The sequence below is a fragment of the Siniperca chuatsi genome, linkage group LG8 (genome assembly GCF_020085105.1).
Source record: "Siniperca chuatsi isolate FFG_IHB_CAS linkage group LG8, ASM2008510v1, whole genome shotgun sequence".
NCBI classification, from domain to species: domain Eukaryota; kingdom Metazoa; phylum Chordata; class Actinopteri; order Centrarchiformes; family Sinipercidae; genus Siniperca; species Siniperca chuatsi.
This window is the reverse complement of record NC_058049.1, coordinates 30,611,082-30,632,815: the sequence shown is the minus strand read 5'-3', so window position 1 is coordinate 30,632,815 and position 21,734 is coordinate 30,611,082. Positions and strand designations below refer to the sequence as shown.

The window sequence follows — 21,734 nt, the reverse complement described above, 5'->3', positions numbered from 1 at the left end:
GTTAGCTAACACTAGCTAAACTATTATTGTTGTAACTAAACTGCTAAACTGTTATTTCAGGTGCATTACCACCTCCTTCTGGACTGGAGGAGTACTGACCCTGATTTGCATGTAGCCTGGGACAACAAAGACGGATTGCAATCACATTTGTGATCTGGCCAAAAAGACACATATACAGTATATAAAAAACTGAGTACATTCCTGTGCAATATCATTAAAATATCACATGATTCAAAATTGTTTCATCTTACAGTAATTGTATTATATTTAAGTTGAAGTGTAGGGTATTTGATCTTATGTACAATTAAAAACACCTGTGGTCACTGCAACAAAAATCAGTTTACCTGTGATCACTTCAACAAAAGTGATTATACCTGTGATTTCCAATTAAGACAAATTGCATGAACAAGGTTATAAAAGAACTTGTGAAGACCACAGCTTTCTCAGTTTTGGCCTTATGGGTTGGGTCTAATGCAACATGGCTCCACATGGTAAGGAATTGCCTGAATAATCAAGAAACCAGATTGTGAGACTTCATAAAGATGGGAGAGGTTACAAGAACATCAGAAGGCTACTGAACATAAGCCAAAATACAGTTGCAGCAGTGGTTAGGAGGTATAGGAAGAGCCACCAAGGCACAATGGCCGCAAAGAATGTAGGCACGCACAATTCGCTACTTATACAACCTTGCATTGAAAAACAGACGGCCAAGTGCGTCTGACTTGGCACAAGGATTATCTGTGGATATTGGTGTTTCAGTGACTGGTCAGACAGTGTGAAGGACATTGCATGAAAACCATTGCTCACAAATCGGCACAAAACTGCAAGATTAAATTTTGCCAAAGAACATGAAGAAGCCTGATGAATATTGGCAGCACATTCTTTGGTCGGATGAAACCAAAATAAATTTGTTTGGATCAGATGGGGTCCAGCATGTTCGGCGTGGGCCTGGCCAGGACTACCACAGTGATTGCATAGTGCCTACCCTGAAACCTGAAGGTGGGATTGTGCTTTTGTGGGGCTCCATGAGTGCAAAAGGTGTAGGGGAGATGACATTTATAGAAGGCACCATGAATGCAAGTTTGTATACCCAAATACTGAATGAAAAGATGACTCCCAGTCTCAAGAAGCTTGGCAGGAGAGGGATTTTCCAGCATGACAATGATCTCAAACACACTGCAAAAATCACACAAGAGTTTTTAAAGAGGAAAAAAGTGAAACCTATGAGCTGGCCAAGTATGTCCCCTGACTTGAATCAGATAGAAGACCTTTGGGGTATTTTTAAGCAGAAGGAAGAGCAACAAAACCCCTCCAGTAAACAGCAGTCGAAAAGAATCATCTGTGAAGAATGGCAAAACATCTCTCCACATTTCTTTTGCAAGACTGGTATCATCCATGCCCAAGACAATCGAATCTGTCATCAAAAATAAAGGTGGACATACAAAATATAAAAAAAATGCAATCTCACTAATAAAGGGTGTACTGACTTTTGTTGCAGTTGGTTCTTAAATATGGACCTTTAATTATAAGTTTAATTAGTCAAACATTTCTGTTTTTCAAATTAAGTAGTTTCATTCTTCTTGGGCTTTGGCTAAAAACAAATGTTTGTTGTTTATTATTAAATGGACAGGATTTGATTTTGGTGATATTGCACAGGGGTCTACTCAGTTTTGTTATATACTGTATGTGGCTAAGTGTAAATATCTTAAATCTCATCTGGATTTTATCAGGATACGAGACACTTGAAACGACAATTGTAAAAGGGTCCAGTTTTTTCTTTTGTATTTTGCGCATAAGACACTGTTGTCTAAGTCTAAAGCTGTCAGTCATGTTATACGAAGATACAGTAACCTGCATTCTCATCTACATTGTTGGTCCTTCTATCTTTGTCCTTACCTTCTATCACTTTTGTTTATTTTCTCTTTCCTTCTTTTTCCTTTTTTATGGTAACGTTCTTTGCAAGTGGCACAATTAAAGCGGTATAATGCATCATAGGTACATTGTGAGTCCCTCATAAGGATTATAATCGCAATGCATAATGGGACACCAGTATAGTTAAAAATGTGATACCAAATTAAATGTAATTTTCCAATCTTTGCCTGATAATTATAGTTAACAAAAGTCACCCTGTTTCTAATGGGTCCTAATCTGCTGTTATTGCATCACAGGGCACTTGAGTAAAAGCACTACTAATTTCCTTTTTGGGAAAGCAGGAGATCTAAGATGGCCAGCAAGGGTACATGCAGCTGCAAGATGTGGGGATCCCAGTTATATCTGAGATGAAAAGATAACCCAGCACGAAGATTACAGTAGCCATTTCTTTTGTGTTACTCCAGGCTAACAGAGCCTAGCACTCCTAACACTTGGCAGAGCTTGTAAAAGCACAGCTTGTTGTAATGTTTTTCAGATAGCTTTGGAGATGTTGGAAGGCATATTATTTCCCTTTTATCTTAGCTAGGCGAGCAATTTCCCGCTGCCTCCAGTCTTTGTGCTAAGCTAGGCTAATCAGGTCCTGGATCTATCTCTGTACTGGACACACAGAGATGAAACTGATGTTGATCTCATGCAAAAATATGCAGGGTTGTCCAACAAAAACCTAATTGAACACAGTATAACATCATTTGGCAATATAACACATTTGCCAATCAACAGTGATGGAATGTAAGTCAGTAGATTTACTTGAGTATTTCAATTTTATACTACTTAACACTTCCACTCAACTACATTTCAGAGGGAAATATTGTACTTTTTACTCCACTACATTTATCTGACAGCTATAGCTACTACTTACTTTGCAGATTATGATTTGAACAACTTGTAAAAGATGATGCATCATTATACATTAAACTACCAATCAGTATATGAAGAAGTTCAAGTCAGTTCCACCTCAACCAGCTTCAACATTAAAATGCTTAAAATGTGTTAATGCATCAGTAATAATATGCCAGTAATATAAATGTATAATAATGTAACACTCTTGAAGGGGTTACTCTGCAGAACAAGTACTTTCACTTTTGCTACTTTAACTACATTTTGCTGACAATACTAATGTTGTCGTAGTGTACGAACCAGAACCCACAAATGCAGAACACAATGAGTAGAGGAGGTAATTCAGTATTTATTCACACAGAGGATAATGAATGAATATAGTCTTTAGTCGAGGGTGTAGCCAGGGCCGTCCACTGTAGCTCTCGAGGACGCAGTGTGCTCCGACTGGGAGTGGACCTGGTGATGCTAAGCCGGCAGCGGATCCGTAGAGTGGTGAGGACCGGCTTCGATTGGCATGGGTGGTCGTTGGTGGAGCCGAGGAAAACGCTGGTTAGCCGGCAGCACCGGCAGCACCGGAAGTCCGCTGGTTGGCCGGCAGACTAGGGAGGCCGCTGGGTAGCTGGCGGAGCAGGGAGACCGCTGGGTAGCTGGCAGAGCAGGGAGACCGCTGGGTAGCTGGCACCCAAGACACACAGGGAGAGGGAAACTGCACTGGATTCTGCAGGGATCGCACGGCATGGTGGCTGACCATGACAAATGTACCTTTATTTCAGTAAAATTTTGAATATCAGACTTTTACTTGTAGTATTTTCACAGCGCACATTTTACTTGCAAGTGCGCATTCCTTGTATATTACTTTGTAGCATGATCAGCATAATTTAACTGTTTATCTCACAATTGTCAAGATGTTACTATAAGATGCTATGTTAGGGCAGGAGAATCCTAATGCCAATCAGGGGTGATGACTTTTCCTCTAGCACCACCAGCAGGTTGACATTTTTGGTTCAGAGTGAAATGTCTTGAGAACTATTGGATGGATTGACACGAAATATTCCCCATGGATGAATTGCATTTCAAATTTCAATTCATCCAATAAATTCTCTCTCGCTCTCTCTTAAAACCTAACAAGGCAGATGGCTGCCCACCATTGAGTCTGGTTCTGCTCGAGGTTTCTGCCTCTTAAAGGAAGTTTTTCCTTGCCACTGTCACCAAATGCTTGCTCGTGGTGGGATTTGTTGGGTCTCTGTAAATAATATTATAAAGAGTACAGTCTAGACCTGCTCTATAGGAAAAGGGCAATTTATTTAACTTCTGTTATGAATTGGCGCTATACAAATAAATAAAATAAAATTGAATGACATTCCTTACATCCTCAGCTGTAAATTGTGTTTAGTGCTAATTATCAAATGGCATTACCTTATGAATATCAGACTGTTAACAATGTCATTGTTAGCACATTAACATGGAGACATTATTATTTAGCTTACTGTGTGCCACTGTGCATAAGGCTGTTGGCTGTCATTGATTTGAATGCAGCCAGCTTGGCTGCACATTGTGGGGTGCCAACACAGGGGAGTTCTGCAAAAAAATGCTGGGTCATCTGGCAAAACAGTTAAACCAGGCTCAACTCGCTGCAACACAACATCATCCGGTAAGCGTTAGCCATTCACATTCAGGCAGGCGCGCATTCCTGGAAGATTACTTTGTAACATGACTGTTGAATTTCTACTGTTTACCAATGAAAGATAAAATTGTTTCTGATGTGATAACTTTACAGAGTTAAGTAAAATTACAAACTGTTGTGCAATGTTTTGGCATCTGATAAGCCTTTAAACGCATGAATCTGTTACTCCAACTAGACTTCTTGGACCATACCTTAAACAACATGCCCCACCAACGCAGCCCCCTGCGCTGGTGTAATACAGGGCTGTTTTCAGTCTGAGTCCCTGGTAGCTTAAACAACGATATTCCTTTAAGGCACATTCAGCAGTAGGCGTGAATGCAGAGACAAAGTAGAGGAGAGAATTAAACTAATTAAAAGTCTCTGAACCTAATAGAATGAAGACATGCATTTTAAAGTACAAGAGAACCTAACAATATTCTTGAGGCAAAATAATATGAAACAAATCCAGCTGTGACATCAACCAATAACTATCGACTGCCTTCTAACTGCCCATAGTGGGGTCTATTCACCAACATTTTATCCATGATGAGCAATCACATTATTATTTCCCAGAAAAAGATGAAAGGCTTTGGCTGTTTTAAGCCTTCATCCATCGGCATCACAGAAAATAAAGTTGTGTCACAGCTGCATTTTCACTCTGAATTTGCTTCACTTGTTTTAGGGGGAAAATGAAAAAAGATTTTGAGATTGAATACAAGTAGTCCAATCAGAATTTTTTTTTGCGGTGCAGCTAAGATGTCAGGCACGTAGCCAGTCAGTCAGCCAAACAGTGTTATTAAGTTTTCTGCAATGCTTCAGTTCTTCATAAAAAAATAATAAAGGATCTGCTTTATGGATTCTCGTCAGGATGCGAATCCATATCCATATTACAGTTACAATTCAGCTCATTAATTTTTGGGCATTATAATAGTTGCTGCTGGTTTGTGTGTGTGTGTGTGTGTGTGTGTGTGTCAAACTGACTAACTGGTTTTCTTTCAGTGTATAGCTTTAGTTCTGTTCATTTATGGTACTAGCTTTCTGTTGTTTGCTGTATCAATATGTAATTAGAAGCTAGGTGCCAGAGCAGTCTGGACTGCCTGTGTGTGTAATGCCATGAAGTTCCTTTATGTGCCATCATTATACTTATGAGGTACAGACAACAGCCCTGCAGCCACCGGAGTGCGCAAACACACACATATCAGATGCACATACACGTGCCCCACACACACACACACACACACACACACACACACACACACACACACACATGGACGGTTTGCTGTTTAATGGAGCTCTTCTCTTCTTTAATGAGCGTTGTAGTCGTTCTTCTCTCTGCTGTTCCCCTCATTACCTCTCCGTCTTCGCTCTCTTCTTCTTCCTCCTCTTCTTTGCTCTTTTGTACCTGCACCTCCTTTCTTATTTTCCTCCCTCACTTTTTTATTCCATGTCATCTTCCTTCTTTCTGTTCGTACTTTCTCTTTAACTTTTCGTGTATGTCCTACTCTTGCAGCCTTCTTCTTGCCCTCTTTGCTTTCTTTCCTGCCACATTCCTTCTCTTCCTGCATTCCCTACCCTCCTCTTCTCATATCATCCATGTCTTCCTTCTTTTCTCTTCTCTTCTCTCTCTCCTTCTTTCTTCTCACTCCATTCCTTAACAGAGCAAATGGCACAATGTCACGATAACATATTGTTTAAAACATTAGTCGTAACTCAGTCATGGGCAACTCTTTGAGCAACTCTTTCTTCATTAACAAAACTCAGTCTCATGTTCTTATTAAGCTGTCGCTATCACTCTCTTCACCAACATAAATACCATGTGATGACAACTACAGCTTTCTAAGCTGCAGACAACATTTAGCTTGAGGTAGTTCAGTTTCCCTCATGTATCTTTGAAATGTCTAATTGACTGGAGCACACTGATTAATGTACAAGCCTTTATAATGACAACATATTAACATTTCAACAGTTACTGTCATCGTCAGCGTAATACTGTTGGGCCTTGCCTAACCTCACCACATGTGAGGGACAAAAGACAGGCCTACCCGGAAAAGCCAAAGCCTTCACTAAGAGGCCTGACTGAGAAACAAAGAAGAGACAATAGGAAGGCGCCAAGCCGACAAAACCGTTAATACACACCTGAACTTGAAGTTGAGACGAGATCTCAGTTGAATCTAAACTCCTATTGGACGAGAGGCGCGAGACAGCGCATGAAATCTCGGCGCACAGCCATGACGACACCAACTCTATAAAGCCTGGCGCTCCACACTGCCCGTTGCCATTTCCACAGTAACCCTTTTACTAAAGGAGGCGCATCATGTCTCTCTCCACGGTAACTGCCGTTACCACAAGAAGACGCTTAACTCGCTGGACGAGAAACCGACTGTTTTGTGTTTGCTCTACACTTTTTGGATCCTGATCGTTTCCGCCCCATAACGATCCCGTACCTGCAGAAGGAAGACAAACGGACTGACCGTTCCCTTCACCCAGAGCAAGATCGCCGCTGAGCCCCTCTCCCTACCGACGTCACCCGTTTTCCTTTGCTGCCTCGAAAAGGAACAGTTTCGCCAGTGGACCCGACTTCATCAGCATCAGCAGCTGAGAGAAACTCTGCTCCAAACAAACCGTGGCATCGGTCGGTAACCGAGAGCGATTTCAAGTAAGAGGCTTGTGTCTGGAAAGAGATAGATTTTTATAACTGTGTTATTTTAAGTTTCAGTGTTGTGAATTGTGCTTTGCTTTTTGGAAAAGTGACGGGCCACTGAGTTCGAATTGGTGTGTTTTTCTTTGTGTTTAGCACGTTCCATTTTGTATCAGTACCACGCTGTTGGGCCGTTTTACCTGTGTTAGCTTTAGCCACTGTGGGAGCTAATAACTGTGCTTTATCAGACTAAGGTCCAGTAACACGGCCGTTGTACGAAAGTCTACTGCCAGATTACTGTGTGATAAAGGGACAGCTATTAGGCTTTGTCATGGCATTTGAGATTCCATGTGCCTTACTCTGTGTGCTTCCCTCTCTCTTCCCTCTCTCTCTCCGCTAGCCCACACACCTTTACACGCTTACACACATCTCAAACAGCCCAGATAACGTGGTAGCTTAGCCAGCTAGCTGCATGTTATTTTGAGGACAAATAGAGCTCGTCCTCCCGTTTTAGCTCTGTCCATCTGTTTGAGATTTGCGGGTCTGCCCGCAATTTGGCTTTGTGCATGACGACCACCCACATGGCCGCCACCTTCCTTGCACCCCACCCTCTCTATTGTCCCATACACACACACACACACACACACACACACACACACACACACACACACACACACACACTGTTGTATGCTTATTGTATTTAGACTAGACGGTAGTGGTTGTTGGTCGAAGTTATTGATTGTGAATCAGTGCTAAGGTTAAATACATGCTATTGTATCTTTTAAAGAGCAGTTGCCTGTGGTTATTGTGTGTACATGTTGTGATAATGGCTGGTTGCGATGGTCAGTGCTCGGATCTCACCCTTCACTGTCCTCCCTTTTAATGTAAGATAGTACTTTAAATATCAACATTTTTTGGGTGGACAGCCACCTTTGAGACTGTTTTTCACGTTTGGTTATTGGTCCCTGATCCCAGGGTGGTGTCCCGCAATTATTCACCCATATTAATAATTTTGAGAATATCAATAATTTCATTAATATTCATAAATATCTTTGATATTTCTATTAATAACCAAACCTGCCCTACTTGAATCCCAACAATACACATACCAAGTCCACTGGCAGTGTGATTATTGTCATTTAACATTACCTGACACACAACTCGTGGCTGGAATGGCGTTGTGTGGCTCGGTCTAAGCCACTTTGTTTTTCCCATTCACAGAGTCAGGGCTGTGTACAAACACTGGGGTTTTTTTCAGCGCACACACTGAACGGACAGCTAACGGACCGTGAGGAGATATTCGCTGAATTTGACAAAAAGACGTGTATTGGATTAGAATCGCATACCCCAGCTTTAAGCCATTTATTGCCACTATGCACATATCTAGAGCAACAGAATGTTTTTTTACAAATGATAAACAGAAAAACACACAATAATTACAATACAGTTAACCAATGTATAACATCACACTTAACAACTAGGTACTTAACAAACAATGAACATTAGTACTGGCTAAAAAAAACCTGTATGTTGCCTAAAACTCTCACAGGTGTTTTGCAAACATTAACGTGCTCTGTACATTAACTGTTAAGTAAATAGTAAAAATAGTAAGTAAATTGCTAATGCACTCTGGTTGATTATACCCAATGTGTCTTAATTAAAATTACATACATTATAAGTAAACCCAACACATACTGTTTATGATTTGTGTTCTTTTGTTCTTTAATGTTATAAATAAAAGAAACAGAGACAAGACAAAACTATGCCCTAAGCAATCAGTCTTATTTTGTTGTGTATTTGTATGGTCAGTTTCTTTTTTACAGTTTGACAGTCAGTTCTGTTTGATTTTCAAGAGCAACCTTACAAGGAACTTTTAACAAAGCCAAGCTGACGTGATCTAATCATTGCCTGCTCCATGTCTTCATTTATATATTAAGAAATGCTCAGATGAATCGTGTGGAGTATTATCAAGTGAGAAGACCTTGTCTGTGGTTTCTGTGAGGTGAGTGACGACATGTCTAGTTTGGGCTATTATGCTCACAGCAGTAAATGCACCTTCCTCCTGAGAGAACAGAAAAGGCTCTCTGAATGGACCCAGAACACACTTAATACAGTGATTTGTACACAGGTTACACTCATGTTAGTTGTATACCAGCTACACATGAGGACAGAAGTAATATTGTGGACAGCAGCTGGTATGTTTATGTGCTGTTTAGGGGTTGCAATGGATACCATGGTAGTGCACCTGCATCTGTCCATTTTTACCTGACAATAGCAAGCCGTGTACACTTCACACTGGTACAATTTGGACTTGTCTACCCACTGAGCAATTTTGAGTGATAGCCTGCTTCCTGTTTGTGTCTTTACTGCCAAATTTGTCACAGACAAAATGCTCTGCAATAACTGACCTGAGTATGACAGAACTGCAAAGCATTCCCAAACTCAAAATGCTATTCAACCCTCTTGTTTTAATGCATGCAGTTTTCATTCAAAGTGCACGCTGTTCCCTGACAGCTCACCAAGGGCTTTGAACCTGGAATCCAGATAACAAGTCCTGTTGTCTTTGTATCACACCTCAAAACATACATAGGTTTGAATGTTCTAATGTGCTTGTTAAATGGGATGAAGGAGACAAACCCAAATGTAAACTATGCCCATTTAACTTGCAAAAAGAATCACTGGAATTGGATGAAGTGGTTGCATCTTTAATCCTATAGACCAAAGTAAGGATCACTGGCATCTAACTAAAGTCAACTTCATCATGTCACAGCTAAATTGTTTGGCATATCAAAAGCCTAACCCACTTGCCAAACAGAAGGTTGACACTGATTGATTGATTTTGTTGACAACGTTCTTCAATGTTCAATGGCATCATTTCTAATTTGGCATACCTAAAATATCAGCACATATGCAGTAGTAACAATAGAAGGCTTAAAGGCCAGGGTATGTTTGAAACAAACTAGTTTGTGTGAAGTATCGACCACATCTGAAGGCAACAGTGTTTACATCTGTTCCAAATGATCACACTCAAGAGGCTGATTGGAATGGTAGTTTTGCAGGTATCTGATCATAAACTGAGGCACTGGACAAATGACTGTTTGATGGTCCAAGAAGCATTTTATTTGAAGCATACTGACGCCTTAAGGTATGGTTATGTCTAGGAAACTAAAACTACTGGACTTGGGCATCAATTTTCAGAATCAAAGCTGAGAGGACTAAACCTTCAATTTCACTGAACTATATACATAGCACAAGATATAAGCATCTGCAGATATGAGAGTAATTTCTAGGGACACTGGGTTGAAAGGATGGGTTGGATAGCTAAAATTAAGACATGACCATTAAGTCAGAGGTATGCACTGATTGAAATTAACCACCTATATTTACCTGACTCTGAATCACCTTTTTTTGATTCATGAAAAGAGTCAAAAGCTGCCAGCCAAAGGCGACCTCAGCTTTAGCCTGATAGTGGTTCTAAAGGGACTGTTGAAATCTGTGTACAGGTACGGTTAATTGAGACCCACATTAAGACCTTTCCATTTTTGCATGTCATTCCCAAAGTCAGCACAACCTCAGATAATGATCTATAGCAATCAATAAAGACTTCTATTCACTATAATTGGGGAATTTAGCCCATACTTTTATTTTTTAAATTAAGTAAGTCAAAACTCAACATAGAAAGTTGCAGACATTTGTTTGGGTTGTGCTAGAAATGCATATCCCTAAATATGATATGCAAGTTCCTGTCCACAATCACACACAGGGGCATCTGGCACACCGTGCACCAGAATGGGGTATTCTTCCTGGTCCTGGAGGGGATAGTTGTAGTTGGTCAGGGGGAGACCTTATTCCTCTTCTCCTCCTTCTCCTCCTCCTTCCACTCTGTTGGTGGCCCACCTTGTCAGCATCCACACTATAACATATGAAAATAAATAAATAAAGAATAAGAATTACTCAAAGGCTTGTTCAACACACACTTCCTCAGTGGCCTAACCCTTCTCCCCCCATCAAAACACACCTTCTGGAGGGATTAAAATGACTAAAATAGTAATAATAATAAGTTTATTTATATAGGCTATTTATATACTGTAAAAAGTCTACAGTAGTATTTGGTGTATTTCACATACTATTTACATCCACCCTATACTATTCTACAGTAATGGTCTGTTTATTTTACATACTATACATTGACTTTACCATGCTATGATCAGTATTGCCTACAGGGAAAACACACACGCACACACATCAGATACTGTAGGTCCGTCTGGATTACAGCGCAAATGGTGTCCTAGTGCGCAAAAACAATATATCTGCAATCCAAAATCACATTTCCCTACTCTGTAGCCTACATAATACATCACTTTGTATGTATTTCATAACAGCATTACTTACTTGTTCTTGTATGGATTTATACATCTGTGAAATTCCTCTCATCTTCTGAATAGCACGACTCAGGCACAGTTGTCAGTTTCTTCACATCTCCTTGACGAAAAAGCTGCACTAAATGTCTTTTTTGCCATGTCTTTGTATTTTTGTATCTGAATGTATCTCTTTGTTTCTGTACAAACTTTTCCTTTTACATCTCATTATGATACACACAAAAACACGCAACAACACAGCCATGCCTCTGAATCAGACATTCTGATTGGCTGTGCCATCATCCACTGTAGCCAATAAAAGTGTCCGATTCAGACATTTGACTCTTACATCACCAACAAAGATGGTGGATGAGAACTGATCAATATACACACAGAAAGAATGAGCAAAGTGCTGGGCAGAGGGTGAGATTATCCACGTTTTTCCCCCAACTTTTCAACCTTTTGAATTTAATAACATCAGTACCTATCCACTGGCACCACCCTCAAGACAATTTTACATTTGCTGACTCACTACTGCTAAGGCTGGAACAGAGGTCTTGTGGAAGGTAAAAGCATATAGCAGCTGTTTACCCGCCTCTGAAAATTGTTAAATCCCCTAGGATGTTTACATGGGTCAGTATGTGGTCTCACATTTTTTTCTCTTTGGGCATCAACCCACCACTGGTGAAGCCAACTACCATAGACCCACTTGTGCGAAGTGGAGATAAAAAAAACAAACAGTCATTTTTGCAGTCAAAATTGAACCTTAATGTATGAATTGTAATCTGTTGAATGAAAGGCCACAAAGTAAGTAGTTCTTGTGTGCAGCTGGCATTTTTCTGATCCATGCTGTTTTTGTAGTTTCCAACCAATTATCTACAGCAGTTGTTGAGCCTGTTGCAGGTTCACAGGCATATTATATATTATTATATATCATATTATATATTATTAACCCCTAACTACTATAACTTTCTCCATGTTCGCTTTATTTGTTTTATTTTATTTCAAGTCTTGGGTTTATTCACTCTTTCATTTACAAGTGCAGCTTTGGATCTAAGAATAGCTGAACTGTCATTTTGTTGGGCACCAATACATTTCCAAGAAGCACATGTACAAAAGCACACTGAGTTCAATTAAGAATCACACATCGATTTTCACGTGTGACTTCATTTATGTGTTGAGTCATGAATGCTGTAATCTACTGTATTATTCCATGGTACATGACATGAATGCTGTTCTTCACACCTGAAAATATTTTTTTTCCTTCTGCATTGTGAAGGCAAGGTATATGTTTATCTGACCACAGCAATATACAAGATTAATACATTCTGTTGAGATGGAGTGTATTTGCCGTGCAGCAGGCAGTCCTCCAGGAGATGTTATTAAGCTTTCTGCATTGCCTCAGCTGATCGTAAAACAATAATAAAGGATTGACTTTATAGATTACATTTCAGATGCAGACCTCATATTCATATTATATTTACAGTTCAGTTCCTTGGTTGGCTGGTTGGTTGAATGATTAGCTAGTTGGCTGGTTGGCTGTAATAAGCTGCAGATCAGCAGTATTGAGTTAGTTGAATCTGGTAGAATCTATTAGTTCTGGAGAATTTCAAGTGAATGTGCAAATAGAGCCGACACTATCAGCTGGCTGCACACCTGGAGAGAGAGAAAGAGAGGGGGAGAGAGAGAAAGAAGAGAAAGGAGGAGAGAGAGCGGTGAGATGATGCCTAATGTGGTGTGTAATGCTGTTTTTCTGTCTGTGATTGGCTCCATTTAACCCTGAGTGACCCATACCCCCGCACACAGTTGGATGACTAGCTGAGCTGCTTCCAACCTATAGGCCATACAGATTGTATATGGGGAAGTGTACTTTTCCTGCTATGCCTGCTTTTGGAAGGAAATTCATCTTTATCTGTCCTGACCCAGTCGCTGTTACCAGGCCATGCTGTCTCAGCCGCATCTACTGTGAATCAGCACAAACCAGAACCCAACACTGGTCACACGGAGGGAGATTTGGATAAGAGGACATAAGTGGAAAAAGTGGAGCGAGAGAAGAGGAAGGACCAGAAGAGAGAGATAGAACTTAAGAAATGATTCCAAACTTGTGCCACATATCTCCTAACACCCACATCTGATATTATAAACATGTAACATTGAGTTTTAAAAAACAGTGAGATACTGGAGTGAGGTTGTTGTGGTGCAGCTGCAGATCCATTCACTAGTGCCATGAACAAAAAATAATAGTCTAATAAAGTGGATTTTTTCCTAAATGTAGAGTAGCTTCCACTGTCAGCTGTCATATTCATAGGGGATTAATATTCCTGGGAATGTGGGTGATAAAACATTAGTCATGCTGAACTGATCATTCATAACGAAATTTTAACCGGTCCCAAAAAGAAAGGAACTCCTTTTTACCTCTATCTATCAAGGATGTGTGCGCAGTCAGACAGCAGAAAACACGTTGGTACCATATCATCATTCTACTTGCTGGAAAAACAATGAAATATTGTGTTTAGAAGTACATTTTCTATGGGACACTCATGACACCCATGTGAACTGATCTCAGCCAGGTGTAAATTCAATCTGTACAGCACAACCTTCTTCTTAAGAAAGGGTTACCCTTTCACCAAGTTGAAAGGGCAACCCTTCCTTTACAGTGCCCTAATTACAAAGTATTTAGTCAGTAAATATATGGTTAATTATAGTATATTGTTGGGTAATTACCACTGGTAATAAGTAGGTAAATACAGAGAAACTACAGCTGAAATACTAAGAAAAACCTCCACTATTACCCATCAAGTACTGTGTAGTTGTAACCAGTTTAGGTTGGTAATAACTCGTACTTGAAAGTAGGCAACCAATTCTTAGAAATACCTCCGCTATTAACCATCTATTCAAGTTACAATTGTAGTTGTCCAAGGTTTATGTTGGTAACAGCCCAAGTTTAATTATGTACTATCTAGAAGTTAAGATAGTAGGTTCCAATAAATGACTTTTTCTTATATAGTTATTGTTCATGGCTACACCCATTTATAAAGGGTTTCTTAGATTTACCTTAGAAACTATGGAATTGTTTTTTATGGAAGTGTATACTGGACTATATTCAAATGATAATTTTAACTTGGAAATGAAAATGTAGTTCCACAATAGCATTATCATTTTCCACATATGTATGTTTTATTTGTGTAAAAATTCAAATGAAAATGCAATAATCCAATTTTCACATACATTACATACATTGTATGGGCGTTCTCTGACCATATTAAAATGAAAATGAATGACATTTCATTTTCTAAGTGGTAACCCGCTCAAATTTGAAAATGAAATATAAACAATGTAAACTCATTTTCCATTCTTGCAAGTAATATTGAAGTCAAAATGAAAATGAAAATGAAATGTTTTAACAATTTGAAAATGAAAATGAAAACTGCATTTGACATTTCATTTTCAAAGACTTAACCTGCTGTACAATGGACAATATTCAAATGCAATAAGCGAAACAGCGCCCCCAGTCTATTGCATTTACATTTACATGTCACCATGTCTTTTGGTGTCTAAATGAAAATGAAAATTAAATCTGTCAGTGCTCTCATCAAGTTAGGATGTCACTTTCTTGAACATCTGCTGCTTTGCTCATGTGCATAGTCTGCTTGTGGCAGAAAGCCAAGAAGACAACTTTATAACTGTATTCACTAATTTTGGTGAAAATAGTGATATGGGGCACTGAATTTGCTGAATTTACTGAGACAAGAATTAGGTTTGAAAACCTGTGTCACATCGAGTCTGAAATATTTCTTGTATCACTGCAGCTCCATTTGTAACTACAGAGATCATATTTTATGGCGATAATATTTTCTGGTTTTCCCTCTGATCTCCCAAACAGCACAAATACGTCTAGCAGATGTAGCCCCGTTGTATAAAGTTGCATTGGCAAGACATAGTACGGAGAGTGTTTGCTAATTGGCAATATATTGCCAATGGCATTTGGTCGAAAATGCCCTCCAGACATTCTTTGGCCGATGAATCAAAGCCACCTGGCCGTTATAGAGCCTCTGTTAACTATGAACTTTATTTATTTAGGTCGGCAAATATTTTACCATGCACCGAAATTAACACGTATAAATATCAAATTTGATTGTAATATAAGGAAACAATGAAAAACAATATGCCTGCCCAAAATAGTTACCTCATTTTGTGTGTAATGATTAAGAGACACGATTCAAGTTAATGACAAGATTTAATATCGGGCTGGAAATGTTGCCATCAAGCTCTTAAAAGAACTACAGCATAGACAAGAGAAAGAACAGAGAAAACTTTCTATCCATTACAATTCCATGGTATTACCATGGAAATGTTACACCCCTGAAAAATGGGGCGAAATAATGATGAGAGTGATAGTGATGTTGCCTCAGTGAGGACTTTGCTCTAATGTGGAAAACACTGCAACTTCCCCAGGTATGTGGGTGGAGACAGAAGTCTCAGGATTTTAGATTAAGACCACCTTGTAGAACACCGATCAACCTTTTTACATCTTAAATTAAACAATAAAGAATAATGTAAACAATGTAATATAAACAACTTTTTTTTTTCTCTTTTATTTTTAAGTCTGACTACATTACCCAATTTGAATTTGAACTGTTAGTCATGAATGTATGATCTTTTTAACCTCATTACAGATTTTAACATGACCACAAACTTGCTATGCTTTTTCAATCTTTTAACAAACAAGGCTTCCATTTACAGTACAGTTTCAGTTTACTTACTGAATAAATTATTTTACTTATTCCCGTTTTACACCAAAATTGGCACATATATGCAGGTTTTTTAAACGTGGGTAAACCTGCTAAAAATAGGCGATTGTGTGCATTCCAATTGCCAGTAGACGAGTTTGCCTTTCTGTTTTTGTCTGATGTGTCACGTTTGACGTCACGAACTTGCCGGAAAACAGGGTTAGTAAACAGCAGAAAGCAGCATGGAGGCCAGTTACTAGAGAAAAACTGTTCCTGCAGAGGTTGTTACCAGGTTACCAAGTATTGATGTCATTTTTCAACTTAAATAAAAACAATTCCATGGTTTCGAATGTAAATCTAATAAACCCTTTATAAATGGGTGTTGCCATGAACAATAACTATATAATTAAAAGTAATTTATCTTAATTTATCTTAATTTCTAGATAGTACATAATTAAACTTGGGCTGTTAGCAACATAAACCTTGGATAACTACAGTTGTAAATTGATATTTCTCACTTAATTAGTAAGAAGTACGCATTTATATCTGAGTTATTACCAACCTCAACTGTTCACAACTACACGGTACTTAGTTGAGTGGATGGGTAATAGTAGAGGTTTTTCTTAGTATTTCAGCTATAGTTTCTCTGTATTTACCTACTTATTTATCAGTGGTAATTACCCAAAAGCTACAAGCAGTAGCAGTAGCTAGCAAGTCTTCCCTTCGCCAAATGTAATTTAGAAATGACTGACGTCCATTTGTGGCATTTGCTTACCTTGACCTGGAATGCTCCATGTCTAGTGACTTGTCCACCAGCCCCGCCTAACTAATTCTCATATTGAGATCACAATGCAGGCAGAATCTACATAATGAGAACCCATTTTAATACCAAGTGTAAATGTGCCCATACATACTCCCATACTTGCTCAGTTGTCATGGAGATGGTGTTTGTTTTAAACTTTTGTATTGTAAACTTTTAAATTGTAAAGTATTAAACTTTGGTCATATGATAACAGATGGTGGGGAGAGACAACCCCTGCAACTGTCTGTTCTCTGGTGTTGGATGTGAATGTCCTCCTTGATCTTTCTCCAGCTGTCCACTGACTCCTGGTTAATGACATTTGATCTCCTAGTAGATGCTGTGAGCGGTTTTGCTAAATGGTAAATAGACTGTACTTGCAATACGCTTTTCTAGTCTTCCGACCACTCAAGCGCTTTTGGTCTGGTGTTCACTGACAGCTGATGTTGTCTGTTTCTGGTGTTCATTCAGTCTCTTGTCCAAGGTCCTACATAGAGCAGAACATCTTGCTAGTGAAGAGGGGGATAGAGAGAGAGAGGTGCAGCATGACCGAGGGGCTCTTTCTACCAATGAATACTAGGATGGATGACGAGAATGCCAACTTGACTTAAGACAAAGACCTACACCAAAAACCCAATGCCGACCGCCAGACACATCCCAATGGGACTCTCCTATGCAGCTGGGCTGTCAGAACATCAATCTATCCAGAGTCTTCAAGTCACAAGGAGTCAGCACTTACCTCAAAATCATTGAACACCTTAAAATCTCTGCTGGTACACCCGAAAGGCAGGAGCCCCCCCCTGAGAGGAAGACTGGAGTATCAGAATCAGAAATACTTTATTGATCCCCGTAGGGAAACTCTTTGTTACAGTAGCTCGCCTTTACGTCAGTGCACACAGGAGAAAGTACTAGAAAACGATATGATACACTATAAACACTATAAACGGGTCAGAAAATAAATAAGTATCATGTTGGTATAAGTATAAGATAAACTAAGTGTCGAGTACCAAATGGGTTTACTGGTTGATGATGAAAGTACAGTATAAAATACAGTGTCACCACATATGTAATAAGTAATAGTAATAAGCGGAGGTGCATGTACTGTCAAGAGTAATAGAGGTATATGATATCAATACAATAAATAAGAAAAACTAACATGGGAAAACTAATATTGCACGGGAGTAGTACACAGAATATTGCACAATTATTATTAATTATGGCGGAGATGTAATGCTCAATGTCCAGTTTAGTGACCTAGGGTCAAACAGACTAACCCTTAGAGGGAGGAGTTAAATAGTTTGATGGCCACAGGCAGGAATGACTTCCTGTGGCGCTCTGTGGTGCTTTTTGGTGGGATGAGTCTTCCTCTGAAGGTGCTCCTTTGTTTGACCAGCACGTCATGGAGCGGGTGGGAGACACTGTCTAAGATGGCGTGTAGTTTGGCCAGCATCCTCCTCTCTGACACCACCGCCAGAGAGTCCAGCTCCACCCCCCACAATGTCACTGGCCTTACGGATCAGTTTATTGAGTCTGTTTGCGTCCGCTACCTTTAACCTGCTGCCCCAGCATGCAACAGCATACAGGATAGCACTGGCCACCACAGACTCATAGAACATCTTCAGCATTGTCCGGCACATGTTGAAGGACCTCAGCCTCCTCAGAAAATAGAGGCGGCTCTGGCCCTTCCTGTAAACAGCTTGAGTGTTCATGGTCCAGTCCAGTTTGTTATCTATGTGTTAGTATTAGCATATATTATATGCTAATACTAACATTTAATGTTACACACACACACATATAACCTTTACTGTTTTGAAAAGAGGACAGCTAGAAGGATACACTCACTGAACAGAGCATATATATATGTGTGTGTGTCGCTGCAGTTTGCAATGCGTAGTGAAACCTGCGATATGAAAAACAGGTGGATGAGACTGTCTCATTATTTTCATATTTTCACTGCAATGGAACAGCGCATGTTCACTGATTCGTTCACTGAACATACTACACAGTGAACGTGAGCCCTGAGTGATACACAGTTGCTGAGTCGCTAAAGCTCGCACCTCTCCCTCTCCCTCCATGTCCTGAAGTCTGAATGGAGGAAGCAGTACGAAATATTTCATTTAATAATTAGGTGTCGCGAAAATAATATACATGCTGTACATAAGTGGAGCTGGGGGACCTCGGGCGGATGGCCCAGGGGTTGGACAGAAGAGCAGAGCAAGTCAGGGGGGCACCCCGGAGACAGGGCTGAAAGGCAGAGTAGGTCCGAACTCATGAGGTCCACAATGAAGGTGAAACCCTTTGGAGGCCAGACTAAAGACCAAAACCATCTGGAGGTCTGGCCCAATACCGGCGGAGCAGGCCAAAGGTCACTGGAGGCCAGCGGCGAAGGCGGAACCCTTCCGGAGGCTGGGGACGAAGGCGGAACCATTCTGGAGATGGGCGGTGAAGGCAGAAGGTCACTGGAGGCCAGCAGTGTGGCCGGAGAACAAGATCAGTGTCTGGAGACAGGGCAACAGGACAGGAGGCCGGTGATGAGGAGACTGGTAGATGAGCTGGCGGAACCAGTGATGCCAGGGAACCAGGAGCCTGCCGCTCTGGTGGAATCGGAGGGTGCTGCTGTGATCCAGCAATGGCAGGAGGATGCTGCTGCGGCCCAACTGGAGCAGGCAATGGTTACGGCCCAACCGGAGCAGGGGCATGCTGCGATCCAACCGGAGCAGGAGGCGGTTGCGATCCAGCAGAGAGTTCAGCGGTGTGCTGCGATCCAGCAGAGAGTTCAGGGTTCTGCCGCGGCACAGGAACTGGAGACCGCCACAGCGCAGGAACATGTGTCGGCCAGGCAGCCGAATGGGGACCGCGCAGGAACTGGTGTCAGCCAGGCTGCCAACTGCTGATGGCTCTGGGACGCTGGGCAGCTGAGTCTCTGGGGGGCTGGGCAGCGCTGAAGATGAGCAGCTGGGCAGTGGTGAAGAACCACATCGGCGGGTGCCATGCTTCCTCCTGGTGAGTTTCCCAGAAGGCGCCAAGACAGCAACGGCCTGAGGTGCCAGCTGGTTAGCACGCTGAGATGCAGACTGGAGACTAGCACGCAGGAGGTAGGCATGCAGGCATATCTGCTGGGAACTAGCAGGTCGAGGTGCAGGCTGATGACTGGCATGCCGGGGTGCAGGCAGATTACAGGCAAACGTATCCGAGGCCTGACTGACAGAGGGCTAGTAGGCTGGCTGCTAGCATGTTGGTTGCTAGCAGGCAGGGAATCAGGGAATCGGGGGCATTCATGAAGTCCATGGCCCACTCAGGTACAGAGTCCCTCAGCCAAAGCTTGGAGGACACTGCATAGTGTGCACCAGCTATGGCTGTCTGCTTGTACTGTCCTCCAACACTCCTTCAAGCTCATCAGGTCCAAGATTAGTTCAAACAGTTCGTCGGACATTGTTTCTGCTGGGTCCATTATGTTCAGTTTGTTCTGTCGTAGTGGATGTCAAGCAAGGGAGCAGGGAACATAAGGAATAGGACCCAAATGCAGACTAGAGGCAGAACAGATGCAGTTCATTAATTAATTACGGGGAAAGGCTTACACGTATAGTCAGGCAGGCAGAGATCCAAATCAGGAGGGAAGTCCAAGATAGACAAACAAATCAGACAACGAGCAGGCAATAAACAAAATCCAGGCAAGGTTCAAGCAAATGCAGAAAAAAATCCAAGAGACTCCGAAGAAGCACAGGAAACAAGGCTGGGACACCTGACATCTAAACCACATACCACTGCTGATGCAAATGATAAATGACAAAAAACCCGGACTAAATACACTTAGGTAGGGGCCAACAATCTAAACTGGAGGGAAAGCAAACAAAGACAGGACAAAATCCCAAAACTATGACAGGTTGTATATGCCGTGCCATCCTCCATGTTAAAATACAAGTTTTTTAATTCTAATGACAGAATTTCCTCTCAATTACAGTCTACAAGTCTTTTTTTAAATCACGACACAAGGTGGCCACCATAACATTATTACAAAATAAATACTGAGAAAATTGAGAAAATGAAATAAAACAAACCTAAACTTGAATGTGTTTCAATGAGCAATGACAACTAGTGTTCAGGTAAAAATGGAATCTCCCTTTTTTGTACTTCATGAAACATGATTGAACACTACTCGGACACTGTCATATTAAAAACTTACCACATGATATAACAATATAAAACTTACCACAGGGTATTATTTAACTTAATAGCTATCTCCAAAACTTAGCTTGTAAAATCCTGCTATTTTCAGTTGTGAATGTAGCGAGTCATGACTTTCAGTGAACACACTCTGTAAAATGAATATATGTTGTTTTGGGAGGGAACCCATCAGAGAGACATTGAGATGTGTTTAGGGAAAGTGTAATATACGTTGTGATATATTCTCCTTGACAGCAACACGCTGCAGTTTATTTGTACATTGCAAGATGACTATTTTAAGAGCTAATATATTTTTCTTTCTATTCTTTGTCTTCTCCCCTTTCTGTCTCTATTTCTTACACTGTCACTCTGTGTTCTCCCCTTAATTCCCAGCCTCTCCCCCATCTTTCTTGCTTATTCTTCCCCTCCCTCACTCTTCCGAGTAAAGCCCTATAACCAGCAGTGATTTGATTACTCTGCGTAGCTACAGTCTTTCTTTGTTATCAGCCTTCATAAATGTTTAAGGAGCATTAAGGAGACGCAAACAGAGCAGACGGACAGAGGGGATATCTTAATGCTTAAATGACCATTACCCTTCTCCATTTACAGATTA

The 21,734-nt window shown here is 40.7% G+C and overlaps 1 long non-coding RNA gene across 2 annotated transcripts; it reads right to left on the bottom strand.

The window, feature by feature from the left end:
• Nucleotides 1-12,386: 12,386 nt before the first annotated feature.
• LOC122880318 lies at nt 12,387-17,069 on the bottom strand. 2 transcript variants are annotated; one of them, XR_006378888.1, is made up of 4 exons: nt 16,934-17,069; nt 13,844-13,915; nt 13,299-13,421; nt 12,387-13,084 (listed from the first exon to the last, which is right to left on the bottom strand). It is a non-coding gene; the product is annotated as an uncharacterized LOC122880318 (long non-coding RNA). The 2 variants fall into 2 exon arrangements; XR_006378889.1 differs by lacking the exon at nt 13,299-13,421.
• Nucleotides 17,070-21,734: the final 4,665 nt, after the last annotated feature.